Below are 12,173 nucleotides of genomic sequence, written 5' to 3'. Positions count from 1 at the left end.
TCATCTTTAATTTTACCCTATCTGAACTATGGCATTCTCGCCTGGGGCAACACTTACTCCTCATATCTAGAAAGAATATTATTATTGCAGAAAAAAGCTCTTCGTATTATTTGTAGAGAGTCGTGGAGATGTCATACAAACGATTTGTTTTATCAAAATAATATTTTAAAAATTAAGGATTTGTATTGTTTGAATTTAGGTCAGTTTATGTACAAATTGATAAATAATTCCCTTCCTTTTGCGTTTGATTCCATGTTTATTCAAAATAAAACTGTACATTCATACCCCACGAGACAAATCAATGAATTCCATTTACCACTCTCTAGGACGGTTTTGGCAAAGTCTATATTCTCCTTCGCTGGACCTAAATTTTGGAACTCCCTTGACAGCAGCATAAAAGAATCTCTAAGTTTTAACACTTTTACTTTGAAATTAAAGAAAATGTTTATCAATTCTTATATCACTGGGGATTTGCATTTCGAAAGTTGCTAACTGACTTCTTTGCTGTTAATGTCTTTACTTTGTTTAATCTATTTCATAACTGTTATATATATTACTTATAGATAGTCCACTTCTTGGTAAGACCAAAGTCTCATGTGCCCTGGCATTGGCCCTTGAACTCTTCCTCCTTTGCCCTTTTCTCTCTCTTCCTCTGTCTTCATGTCCCCCTCTGGCCTTTGACCTCCTATTTATTCTTTCCTCGCGTATGTAAGAGAGCAGCTTTGTTTTTGTCTGTGTGTGCGTTTTGTGTGCGTATACTTGTTTTTTTTTTCAGTTTCCCGAGGACTATGTCAAATTGTCTTGTTACATTATTACTATAATTTTCACGACTCACGAGGGGACTGCATTCTACAAGCTTGGCTTTAGCAGTCCCCTCCATTTCCGACCTTTTCTTTCTTATGATTCAGTCACATTTTGCCCATGTATTTTTTCAGCTAGTATGTTTATTGAGTCATGTAAACAAATGACGTGCATATAAATTTCATTTGGAAATGTAATAGTTACATTGTACTTAATTTGTTTATATGAAATTGTCATATTATATGTTTTGGCCGGAAATGAAATAAAAATGAAATGAAATGAAATGAAATAACTATGTAGTAGCTCTCTGCGTCGTGAATTGAGTGGAGGTAAAAATAGCCTAGGGTCCTGTTTTATGAAAGTTAAAATTGATTATAGTTGATTTCAAATACAAGTCTATGGCAACCTGTGTAGTAAGGAAATTCAAAATCGACTTTTAAATACCTTTTGATAAAACGGGGCCCAGAACGCGTAGTGACAAACTCAGACGACGCGAACAATAAATAAATCGTCTTGATGCGCGTTTTTGCACATGCTCACATTTTTTTTTTCCTTTGAACGTCCCCGTCGCGAAATCTAAAGCTCCCGAATGCACAGGTGAGAGGACCTTAGTGAAGATAAAGCGCACTCTCCGGTATTCACAACTGTGTAATACCAAAGCTAAGCGTCTTTCGTAATACGCACGAGGCGCAGTCGAGCGCATCTCCACTTAAAGAGCCCCTGAAATACAAATGGATGTTGATTTGTGTTGATTTATGATACCCTCAACATCACTTTTGCGGTGAAACGAATATCTAGAAACATTCCATATATTTTTAACGATTTTTCTTCTATTTTTCGTCAGATTACTTCGGAACGCCCACAAAAAATCCTTCCAAACTAATATTCCTCACATGACCTATAACATGTCAATCATTGCTAAAGTATATATACTTAAATGTTTGACATACTCTCTAAAAAAGAAAGAGTGAATTTTCACTCGATTTTCACTCCCCTTGGTAGTGACGTCAAGGATCACTAGAAGTGGAGTGAATTTCGAGTGAACAGAAATTTCACTCCAAAAGAGAGTGAAAAAAGACGGAAATTTTTTTGGTGGGATGTTCACTCCTTTCTCACTCTAAATTCACTCCTGTCGTATTTCACTCTTTTGTCAGTCGTTTTTCACTCCGGAGTGAAAAAAGACGGAAATATTTCTGGTTGGATATTCACTCCTTTTTCACTCCAGGAGTGAAAAAAGACGGAAATATTTCTGCTTGGATATTCACTCCTTTCTCACTCTCAATTCACTCCTATTGTATTTCCCTCTTCTTTTGTTACTCCGGAGGTTTTTCACTCCTTTTTCATTCTTTTTTCAATCCCAAACGGAATTACACTCTACATGAGCACACATCTCTATCACAGCACTCAGTGCACTAGTTATTCAACCCTGGAAGAAAAAGTGACAATATGGTGATGGATTTGGGAATAATGTAGGTGGTCTGGAACCATTTCTGGATAATGAATACCAATCAAACTAATACAAACAAAAACAAAAAGTAACGTTCATAATATAGATATTTGTTAATATTAATGCATGTATTTTGAAGCAAACCATCCACCACTGGTAGCCCAGTGCATTGCCAACTTTGTGTTCCAGTTTTGAAAGTCATTCCTACCCGAGCTGGATCAATACATGAAACTGAATAAATATAAGCTAGTAATCCAAATGGCTGTAGTTTCATTCTTTCTTATTAATTTATTCTTTCTTGGAGTAGCATTGAGGGGGATATAAGAAGATAATGTACTAAATGCTATGCATGTTATGCTTTTTTTATGAGCTGATTCTCTATATTTCATAAATGTGTGATGTCCACTGGATCACCTGAAAAAAAGAAAGGAATATACCTCTTGAAATATCTACACTTCAACTACAGAGCAGTACACCATTACAAACAGTCTTCATGTGCTGAGTATCTGGTTTTCCATGAATTATGTGGCCAATAATAATTTTACATATTTTTATCATTTAAGAACAACTGTCACCATAATCATCACAAAGTCCCTGTAAATATGCTATTCTAGCTGTCATTCCCAAAGCTCTACAAATGAAGAGTTTGTTTGCAAAAACTGATAAGTCCATATGTGCCAAATGGAGATATTTGTGATTTAAGGTCAAGAAAAATGTAGAGAATAATAAGAAAATGTTTGCTTCTTTTGATCATAACTTCAAAAATGTACCTTTATATGTAGTGACCAATATATCATTTAAAATGTATTATTTTGTACTTTATGACAGAGACTGTACTTCAAAATCTCAAAAAAATGGACTTATCAGTTTTTGTGAACAAACTCTTGAAATATTAACATCACACATTTCCCTGAAAATATGCCAAATTCATAAAGTTTGTGCAAAAGTGACAAATTTTACAAGTACCCTTCCTGAACATGTTTAATTTTCGACTACAAGTGAATATGGCATGTTCAATGATAAGCTACAAAAGACTTGCAAAGTATAGTCACCATTATCTATATTATAATACAAAAACAATTACACATGCAGTAGGAATTGTGATTGCTTTGAAAAATTGACAAAAATACAGAAATTTTCAATACTGCATGGTTAATCAAGTTTGGATCCTCTGTCATGTAACACAGTGATGCTCTACAAGTACATTGTACAAACACCTAAACATACTCGATCAGAGAAGCATGGTCTTGACTTTAAGTCTTTAGGTGGGGTATTTATGTAGATGATAGAGCCAGAGGGGGGCCTCCCTGGAACCCCCCCCCCCCCCGACCTCGGCCATCAACTGTGCGATCATTACAAAATCCACACACAAATTGCCTGTGACACAATTTATAAAACGGTAATATTGATTTTCAAAAAAAAAGTCACTTGGCTAAATTATGCTAATTTGAGCATGAATCAGACCATTTGCTGTAAAGTTTCAAAAAGCCACATTTTTTGGTGTAAATATTCTTTTTAGTGTCCATAGCAAATGTAAGAGAAAAAAAAATGTGCCATCAAAAAATTCTGAAGTATCTATTTTTTCTATTTACTCATGTATTTCTCTGTTTTTATGCCTCCGCCACGAAGTGGTGCCGGAGGCATTATGTTTTCGGGTTGTCCGTCCGTCCGTCCTTCCGTCCGTCCGTCCTTCCGTCCGTCCGTCCTTCCGTCCGTCCGTCTTTCCGTCCGTCCGTAATGAATTTTGTGGACAAGGTAACTATCAAAAGCTGTTGAGGTATCCTAATGAAACTTGGCATGTATGTGTATTAGGGGGTGAAGTTGTGCCTATCAACTTTTGGGTGCACGTGCTCAAGGTCAAAGGTCAAAAGGTCAAGGTCAAATACATAAAATTTCACTATTTCCACCATATCTATGCAATGCCTGAAGATATTTTCTTGAAACTTAGTGTATACATGTATTACCCAATTTAGATTCTCTGGTGAAAGTTTGGGTCATGAGGTCAAAGGTCAAAGGTCAAAACGTCGAGTAAAAGTATTAAAACTTCTTTTTTTTCTCTGTAAATTGGAAAATTGTTCAAGGTATCTTCATGGAACATAGTATATACATGTACTGACTGGCAGTGATTATCTAGAGAATGTAGGGTTCATGGGGTCAAAGGTCAGGGGTCGAAGGTCAAGTGCAACACTTCAAAATTTTACTATTTCCCTCATGTTCATGCAATGCCAGCAGGATTAGTATTTTTTTTTTACACTTGGTGTATGCATGTGTAACCTAATAGAAATTCTCTGGAGAGTTTTTTTTCTTTTTCTTTTTTTATTGCCTCAAAGGTCAAAAGGTCAAAGATCAAGTGAAAGTGCTGAACTAACTTTTTCCTCCATATCTCGGAAGTGGCTCAATTTATCGTGAAACTTACTGCATATCTATGCATGTTCTTCCTGAAAGTGATTATCTTATGAATTTTAGGGTCAAAGGCCAGATGAACATGGTAACAAATACTATTCAGTACAGAAATTGCACTTTTTCTCCATACCGGTACCATGAAAATTACTCATTGCATTAAATGTATGAATGGGTCAAAGTCAAGTTAGAGTCCTTAAATCCCCAAATACATGCTCTCCTATTCATCCAATTAAACCAAGGTCAAGGAAGGTGAACATTCAACACATTTGTGACAAACTTGTCATTTCAATATTTTGCCAGTTTTGTGAAAATGTAATCACACATTGTCCACATGAACTATCTAGACCTATTAGGAGAATCATGCATTATGGCGGAGGCATACCAGTCGCCATAGCGACATTTCTAGTTTACTTTTTGATTTTCACTGCCTTTTCAATGAAATTTGTCAGCGACACGTCCAGCATGAAAATATTTATGTTATTGATTACAATCAATAACCCCCCAAAATAATCATGCCTTCATGAAATTTGGCATGGAATGTCAAAGGGGGAGGAGGGCTCGTAGCCCCCCCCCCCCTCAACCGGGCCTACTATTTATGGAAAAAGAATTGCAATCAATACAGTTGACACAACATGCATCATATCATTGATCTTCTTCACTTACATAAGGCATCATTGTACAATATTGAACACTTGTAATCCTTCTGAGTTTTGCCAGATGTAGCAACAACTAATGCATGCAAACTGAATTTCTTATAGAGTGATTTCATGTGACGTCATGTTGGCCACCATAATGGTGACTTCCATAGCAAAGGCGATCAATATTCACTCATGCATGCCTCTCATTGCTGCAGCTTTTGTATGCAGGCTTGATTTCTAGTCAGTTTACTCAATAGGCAATTGACTTCATTATGGTGGGCAATTGTGACATCACTGCAAACACTCTATAGAGTAATTCCGTGAAGTTGGGGCACAAAGTGTTACATTTTAGCATAACTCAATACTAATTATGCTATACATATATTGTTTATAGGCTTTACATTTGTATTGAGACTATACATTTTCCTGGAAATTTTGTGCCATTCAGACTCAATTTTGATGAAGTTATTAAAACGATATGTAACGGTGTCCTGTAGCATCGTGACGCGTCCATGTAGCATCGTGATAGTTAAAATCTGATCCTAAAAGACAAATTAATGCAATTAGCTTGACCAAAATTTGATATATGCATAATTACTAGATTAGTCAGACAGCTAAATATCTTAACCCTCCTTTCCACCGTTTTACTTTTACAAGAAAATTACACAATGTGTCACTATGCTAAGCGGTGGCCACCAAATGTTGCAAAAAAGGACACCGCATAGCATCATGATACATTTTGTGATTTTCTTTTAAAATTCAAACTGTGTACAGCAAATTTGAGATATTTAGCTATCTCATTCATATCTTGTAAATGCATATTGCATCAAATTTTGGTCAAGCTAATTGCCATGATTTGTCTCTTAGGACCAAATTTTAAAATATCACGATGCTACAGGACACTGTTTCATATTGTTTAATAACTTCATCAAAATCGAGTCTGAATGGCACAAAATTTCCAGGAAAATGTGTGGCCTCAATGCAAATGCAAAGCCTACAAACAAAAAATGTATAGCATAATTAATATTGAGTTATGCTGAAATGTATTTTTTAAATATCATGATGCTACATGGACTCTGCCCCAACTTCATGGAATTACCCACATCAAAATATGATTGTCAGTTGCAGGTTATCTTAATAATTTGTTACGAGGTCAAGGGAAGAATTATCCATAAGTTTGACTTGGCACATTAGTGAACTAATCTATTTGGCTCCATCTACTCTAACGCCATATATTTATCAATGATGGGCTGCAGATGTTTTGTGGAAAAAGAAGTTGAACCAGTTGAGCTTCTACCCTCAAGTTTTTCAAAGTACAGTACATCAATTACATAGAGGTGAAAATGTACAAAATAACTCTGGGTCCCGTAACCCTAGGGATCAATGATTCCCATCAATTTTGTTTATTTTTTTTCCCCTACTCCAAAGAAGATGGATGCAATAAATTTGAGCACATGCATATTGTGCTGCATCAATGTTAATCAAAGGGGTGACAAATGTATGTGGTAACTTAATCACAACATGGAGACATGATCTTCATCCCAAGAGCATGGATGACCATTGGAAGATTCTACTATTTAGCTGCTATTTGTAGCATCCCCCCCAAAAAAAAATAAATAAATAAATAAATAATTAATAAGATCGAAAAAATTACATGCAAGTGTCTGTCAACAGTTAACTTCTCTCTTGAATATGAGACCATAAAAAGATTTTATTGAAGCAAGTCAGAATTGCCTGGAGAGAAGGGGTGCTTAATCATGAGCGCAGCCAGGTTCGTATCATGCGGAATGCCAAGCCAAACATTCTTTGATATGCTTGGAACACCTCACAGATGAATGTATTGATTAACATGTGGCCATGAAGAGGAGATTTTTTTCTTGACAATATAAGTCAAAACTATTTTCAGTTACTAGTACAACAATCAACAATTTAAAGCATTAAGAAACTCTTTTCATCGGCGAGTCCTGTTCTACTTTTTATGTTGAAGTGCTGCAGTACATCCTGGTAACAGCTTCATGCTAAACTACCGCTGAGCCTGATGAGGCTGACTCTTCAACAAGAATGTAAGTTCCAACGTCAGAGGAGCATATACTGTATCTCAAAAGAGGAAAAAGAGCAAGGGTATTTAGACCTATACACCGATGGTAGCTGTCTCTTCTCATTGGGCTTCTAATCTTACGTTGGAATGGTGCTCGGTCAGGGGCTTGGTGGGAGCTGCAACTACTCTCTCTCTCTCTCTCTCTCTCTGCCTGAGGTGATGAGTGGTGTCATAGCTCCTCAAGGTCTTCAAACGATACTCAATGAATCCATGATCCTTGCCATACAGGTATACTCCTGAAATATAAGAATGCATTGTAAGTCAAAGTTTTTTCTTGAGTCTCAACAAATTTGACTTTGGCACAGAGTTGACTATAACTGATGAAGATCTGGTAGCAGTAGAAATACATGTAGTGGCACTCTTATGGAAGAAAACGAGAACAGGTTTATCATAAATGAACGGCACAACTGGCATGTTGGAGGTTATCAAGTTACATTACGTTACGTTAAAGTTATCGTTCATTGAACCTAAGTCATGGAATCAGGCCAATCTGCACACAAACTTTTTAGACATCTATGAGAAGGTACATCAAAGATTATAAAAAGTCCCCACATTGCCTGTATATTTGCACAATGATTTAATTAAGAAATATATGCAATTTCCCTGTAAAGGCCATTTTTTTTTTTTTTTTTTTTGGGGGGGGGGGGTCATGCCCATGACCTGAAAAACTTTGGGTCCTTGCCCCCTAACTAAACAAGGATGATCAACTCCTAGTTTGGCTGCTTAATTCTGTCCACTAGCTCTGGAGAAAAGTTGAAAATATTGAAGTTTTTGCAAGCTAGATGAATAAGATACCATGTATGTCACTTAAACTTTCTGCTAAAAAGGGCTAAAAAAAGTTTTAGATCACATAAACTTATGAGTATAAACTTACATGTCCTTTTGCACCTTGTGTGGCGTCTCACAAAGTGGGGTACTGCATTGCAACTGCCTTGGCTACAACGTCTTTTGCTCACTACTTGGGTATCTGAATTTAAAAAGAAAGCAAGAAGAATGTTAATCATATTATACGACGCAAATATATAACATCAAAAATTTGGCCCTCATCTTAATCTTTTAAGGGACTGAACTATTTTTATGTTTTTTTCTTGGCATTAATTTCTATTGCTATTCAGTACCACTGTTTCAAGTACATTTATTGCTACTTGAGCCAGATATCAGTTAATACATATGAAAATTTCATGCAGATAGGTTAAGTGTGAATGTGCACAGGTAGTAGAAAAATGTATACAAGATGTGATTATCCATTGAACTTCATGGCACATCAACTCCCAACTTTTTTATTCATCATTGTGATGATCATATCATAAGTATTAGGACTATTACCAAATCAATATACATGTGGCCTGATGGGGCTACCCAGAAAATAAGTCAGCGTGGAGTCTTGTACGTTAACTCTGTTTACATGTTTCATACAAGTATATCAGTCTTTATTTTTAAATCTATAACCATCACTTCATTAACAATGTTATACTTACCGGTCCCTTCTACTTTCTTTCTTTCTTTCTTTCTTTCTTTCTTTCTTTCTTTTTTTTTTTTGGGGGGGGGGCAAATTTTAGTCTGTTGTTGTCTATACTTGAGAAGACAATTAAAAAAAAATGAACAGGCAAATTACATTGTTATATATTGGATGGAAATGTAGTACAAGACATGACAATGGGAAACTGGTATTCCAGACCAATTTTCAATAATTATAATAATAATATCTTAAATAATTGAACTTACGCTGTACAGTTTTCTGCTTCCATTTTCAACAATAAATATGCTACAATGATCTGGATGTGCAGATGTCTCCTCGGAACAGTCAGAACTCCTTCCCTCAGCTTTTGAAGTATCTCCTCCCCCTTGAAGTGATGTGTGTGTGTTGAATTCCTGGGCAAATAAGTAAAATTTAATGGTTTTATGAATCATACAAATGGCATGGGGATAGTAGGTCCCTCTAGTTTACATTATAAACTTGAAGTGCAAAATCATTCAACATACATATTTGACATAAGCAACAGCTCTACTTACACAACTCAAGACTGACCATAACATGGTTTTCACTTCTGTCGATACGGCAAGTACCCAGTACACATTTTTTCTTAAATACAAGTACTAACCTGTCAAGAAATCCATTTTCAGAGGGAAGGACGGCTCCAAAACTGCTCCATGAAGTATCTTGAAAATCATTTCTTCAAACAAAATAAAACCAACCAAGCATTCAGTCTCTTAATGTAGCCTCTAATGTAATTACTGAGACTCTAGAATGTAAAATAAATGTCAATCAATTTCAAACTAGTCTCCCTTCATTAATCATCGTGAAAAACAACAGAATAGCTTACAGCAGGGTTAGTGCAATGGAAGTCCATATCTCAGAGGCTCCTTCGCTGATGTTGGCCCGGTGTTTCCAGCATTCGTCAACCCTGAATTCAATGGCTAGTCGTTGACCACATCTGGTACTTTGCAATCTGGTGATCTGCACCCTCTTCGTGTGACAGAGACTGTACAGCTATCAATATCCGTCTTTGTGCTCCAAATGATGACCCCTACACCGAGTTCCTTTAAATCACCACCACTCCCAAAGAGCTGTCATGTATCTAAAGCTGGAGGAAAGTATGAAAACACAAGGTTCAGAAATGGATTTAGAACTCGATCATTTCCACAAGACAATATGCAGTTGTTTTGTCCACACAAATACTAAGTGAGCACCAATACAAAAGCTAGTAGGCCTAATTACTTTTTTAGCTACATCAGCATATTTAACGTTAGAAAGACCCAAAGATGATCTCTGCCAAATTTCAATACCTAATAAGGTCACCTGTAACTTTCATAAAAAACAATGTTGAAACATATGGTACCCGTCATCGTCTGCTACAAGGGGGATCGATCTCCATGACGTGTGATGAGCACGCTAATCTTCAGCTAGAAGTGTGATGTCACAGTGGACCAACACTTAACACGAACAGTACACGCATCATACTTCTTACCTAGAGAACACAGTAGTAGATGATCACCACACATGACGTGGGAGTGTACGTGGTACTAGTATATTCTCCCAGCTGTTTGGATACTCGAATGTAGTGGCAAATAAAAGTCCTTTTTACTACATACAGCGTATATAATGAACAATAATCATAAATCACCAAATTTCACCATTTTTCATTACCGTACTGATCGAGATCACCATCTCATCTGGCAACACAGTGTCAGTGATTCGGCTGTCAACTCAACAATAGCAATGTAGAGTACGTGTCTTGTCTAGCGCTAGGCGCTTGCTTTAGCACAGCTTAGTAACAGTTATAGTATTTACAAGTTCTATCTTTTACACTCGACTACATTAATCTCTGTATGATGAGTATGCTTGTACAATGTCAATTCAATGACTAACGACCAACGTTTCACTCATCACTCATTTTTTTTTTTGAAATCAGAACTCAAATTAACTGGTCTATTTTGTTTGAAAATTAGTTTCTAAAAAAGTTAAAGACTTTTACATAGTCCGCGAATAGTTCAAGCCCTAGATCCCAACGTGTACAATTAAAGACTCAACGTACACATTACATCCTAACACCCACCAGTTGAGTTTCGGCCTCGGATTCTACAACTAGCTGTTCGTAAGGTGTTCTTCGACCAGCCCCATAGCTAACTGTGTATAAGGAAAGCCCCGGGCCCGGGGTTATTCGTAAGGTAACTTACATGTTCGTTTACGGAGAGGTATAACGTTAGACTAGCCCGTAATACTGGAAAAACTCAACAAGTTATAATTAGATCGATCTTTTATGGTTTGCTTACCTTCAAAAATGTGAATGATATCTCCGCCCCACTCAATTTGAAGACAGAAATTTTCTCACGTCCATCACGACATCCAGCTAGGCTCTGATTCTCACGAATACCACACGCACGTAAATCTGTGATCCTATGCATAATACACGCACAGCTAGCACACACACACAGCATGCACGCAATTGCACACAGTTCACGCACAGGCGACGCGTCGCTCTTCAGGTAAACCATGCCCGCGCCCAAGCCAGGGGAAATTGCGGCTGGTGATTGGCTTAGAGTAAACACATGACAAGGGAATTCTCAATTCCTATTGGCCTAGCCAAATGCGTTTAATTATGTATTCACTCGGAATTCACTCGGCTTAATTTTCACTCGGAATTCACTCGGCGAATAGGTTTCACACAAATTTCACTCGTTACAAGAGTGAAATTCACTCGACAACGAGTGAAAGTCACTCTTAATCGAGTGAAATTTTATTCACTCCTTGCGAGGAGTGAATTATTCACTCGAAATTTTTTAGAGAGTAAGACATAAGAATGCACCTTCCCCTCGACTCAGCATAAATTACATCTTCCCCAGCCATGTTTTTTATCAGTCACATTAATATTACAGAAACATGGGGCCCTCTAAACGTCTTGTTTTATAAATGAAAAGGGTTTATAATTTATCATATTGAAGGGATAGGTTAGTATTGGTGGAGATGAGAATTTGGCTTTTAACTTTTTTTGCGAGATACCAGGAAACAACTTATGAAATAGTACAGAGGATACCATTCTAGGAAAAATTCAAAGTTTATTAATTGATGAAAATCGGTTTTGGTATGGCGGAGGCACCCCGAAACAAGTAAAACAATGCGATCGTAATAAAAGCTCCATGGGTCCCACCTTTTATTAGGATCGCTCTTTTTTGGATATCTCAGCCATTTCAAAACCAAATTTCATCAAATAAATGCTGAATTCCTCTTAAAATTACATGCTCTTTCATATTTCATAAAAAAATTTTCTCATCATCTTACCAAAAA

At 36.7% G+C, this 12,173-nt stretch overlaps 1 long non-coding RNA gene across 1 annotated transcript; it reads right to left on the bottom strand.

The window, feature by feature from the left end:
• Positions 1 to 7,215: 7,215 nt before the first annotated feature.
• LOC139734779 (uncharacterized) lies at positions 7,216 to 10,188 on the bottom strand. Its single transcript, XR_011711175.1, has 4 exons — positions 9,712 to 10,188; positions 9,113 to 9,259; positions 8,262 to 8,354; positions 7,216 to 7,623 (listed from the first exon to the last, which is right to left on the bottom strand). It is a non-coding gene; the product is annotated as an uncharacterized lncRNA (long non-coding RNA).
• Between the last annotated feature and the right edge of the window lie 1,985 nt (positions 10,189 to 12,173).

This window comes from Diadema antillarum, unplaced genomic scaffold, assembly GCF_040938485.1.
Source record: "Diadema antillarum isolate AM-2024a unplaced genomic scaffold, OU_Dant_1.0 seq00000547_RagTag, whole genome shotgun sequence".
NCBI lineage: Eukaryota > Metazoa > Echinodermata > Echinoidea > Diadematoida > Diadematidae > Diadema > Diadema antillarum.
This window is presented reverse-complemented; position numbering and strand designations above follow the sequence as displayed.